This window comes from Petromyzon marinus, unplaced genomic scaffold (assembly GCF_048934315.1).
Source record: "Petromyzon marinus isolate PM22_M1 ecotype Great Lakes invasive population unplaced genomic scaffold, UKy_Petmar_22M1.pri1.0 PM_G_Scaffold_18, whole genome shotgun sequence".
Classification (NCBI taxonomy): Eukaryota; Metazoa; Chordata; class Hyperoartia; order Petromyzontiformes; family Petromyzontidae; genus Petromyzon; species Petromyzon marinus.
The window spans coordinates 555,001-557,500 of NW_027422739.1; positions in this window are offsets into that span (position 1 = coordinate 555,001).

Consider the following 2,500-nt stretch of genomic DNA (forward strand, 5'->3'; position numbering starts at 1 on the left):
GTGGCTGGAGAGACAGAGTCCGGCCCGGCTGCTTTGCGTGGATTCTGCCTCTTGAAAAGCCCATTAACTTCTCCCTCCTGAAAGGAGAGAGTCGTTTCTGTAGTATGGGTGGGGGATGGGGCCTCTTGGGTGGGAAGGGGTGGTTCAGGACAGTCCAATTGTCTTTCAAATCTACGGTAGAACTCGTTCAGGTCGTTGGCTAGGCGGGAGTCGTTAGTGGTGTGGGGCGCTCTGGGTTTGTAGTTGGTGATGTGCCTGAGCCCTTTGGCAGACAGAAGCAGCGTCGTTAGTAGAGAACTGGTGTTTTAGTGTCTCTGAGTACAGTCGTTTAGCCTCTCTCACCGCTTTGCTAAACCTGTTCTTCGACTCCTTGAATCTGTCTCTATCCCCACTCCTAAACGCTTCCTCCTTCTCCAACCTCAACCTTTTGAGCTTTGCTGAGAACCAGGGCTTGTTGTTGTTAAAGTTCACCCTGGTACGTGTTGGGATACAGCAGTCCTCACAGAAGCTGATGTACACAGCCTCTGTGAGTTCATCCAGACTATTGGTAGCAGTCGTGAACATATCCCAGTCAGTACAGTCTAAGCACGCCCGCAAATCTTCCACAGCCTCACTGGTCCACTGTTTAGATGTCCTCACAGCAGGTTTACAGAGTTTTAGTTGCTGCCTGTATGCACGAATCAGGTGGACCAAGGGAGTTCTGTGCGAGCTGAACAGCCCCGTGACCCACAAGAGAAACATCCCCGCCAAATTCGAGCGTTTGACGGGGTCTATCCGTGAAAAAATATTCACGTTTTTGAGTGCACATGCATTTCTGCTGCAAATGCCTCTGGAAGTTTCATGCCGTTCGTATGCCAATTGTGGCAACACGAAAATGACCCGTTTTCCCATTCCGAGGGATTTCTGTGCGACCCTAACAGCCCCGTGAGCCACAAGAGACACATCCCCGCCAATTTCTAGCGTTTCACGGGGTCTATCCGTGAAAAATATAGACGTTTTTGAGTGCACATGCATTTCTGCTGCAGATGCCTCTGGAAGTTTCATGCCGTTCGTACGCAATGTGGCAACACGAAAATGACCCCTTTTCCCATTCCGAGGGATTTCTGTGCGACCCTAACTAACAGCGCCCGTGAGCCACAAGAGAGACATCCCCGCCAATTTATAGCGTTTCACGGGGTCTATCCGTGAAAAATATAGACGTTTTTGAGTGCACATGCATTCCTGCTGCAAATGCCTCTGGAAGTTTCATGCCGTTCCTATGCAATGTGGCCACACAAAAATGACCCGTTTTCCCATTCCGAGGCATTTCTGTGCGACCCTAACAGCCCCGTGAGCCACAAGAGAGACATCCCCGCCAACTTCTAGCGTTTGACGGGGTCTATGCGTGAAAAATATTAAAATTTTTGAGTGCACGTGCCTTTCTGCTGCAAATGCCTCTGGAAGTTTCATGGCGTTCCTATGCAATGTGGCAACACGAAAATGACCCCTTTTCCCATTCCGAGGGAGTTCTGTGCCACCCTAACAGCCCCGTGAGCCACAAGAGACACATCCCCGCCAATTTCTAGCGTTTCACGGGGTCTATCCGTGAAACATATAGAAGTTTTTGAGTGCACATGCATTCCTGCTGCAAATGCCTCTGGAAGTTTCATGCGGTTCGTACGCAATGTGGCAACACGAAAATGACCCGTTTTCCCATTCCCAGGGATTTCTGTGCGACCCGAACAGCCCCGTGAGCCACAAGAGACACATCCCCGCCAATTTCTAGCGTTTCACGGGGTCTATCCGTGAAAAATATCAATTTTTTTTGACTGCACATGCATTCCTGCTGCAAATGCCTCTGGAAGTTTCATGCGGTTCGTACGCAATGTGGCGACACGAAAATGACCCGTTTTCCCATTCCGAGGGATTTCTGTGCCACCCTAACAGCCCCGTGAGCCACAAGAGAGACATCCCCGCCAATTTCTAGCGTATCACGGGGTCTATCCGTGAGAAATATTCACTTTTTTGAGTGCACATGCATTCCTGCTGCAAATGCCTCTGGAAGTTTCATGCGGTTCGTATGCAATGTGGCGACACGAAAATGACCCGTTTTCCCATTCCGAGGGATTTCTGTGCCACCCTAACAGCCCCGTGAGCCACAAGAGAGACATCCCCGCCCACTTCTAGCGTTTCACGGGGTCTCTCCGTGAAAAATATCACATTTTTTGAGTGCACATGCATTCCTGCTGCAAATGCCTCTGGAAGTTTCATGCGGTTCGCATGCAATGTGGCGACACGAAAATGACCCGTTTTTTCCCATTCCGAGGGATTTCTGTGCCACCCTAACAGCCCCGTGAGCCACAAGAGACACATCCCCGCCAATTTCTAGCGTTTCACGGGGTCTATCCGTGAAAAATATTCAATTTTTTGACTGCACATGCATTTCTGCTGCAAATGCCTCTGGAAGTTTCATGCGGTTCGCATGCAATGTGGCGACACGAAAATGACCCGTTTTCCCATT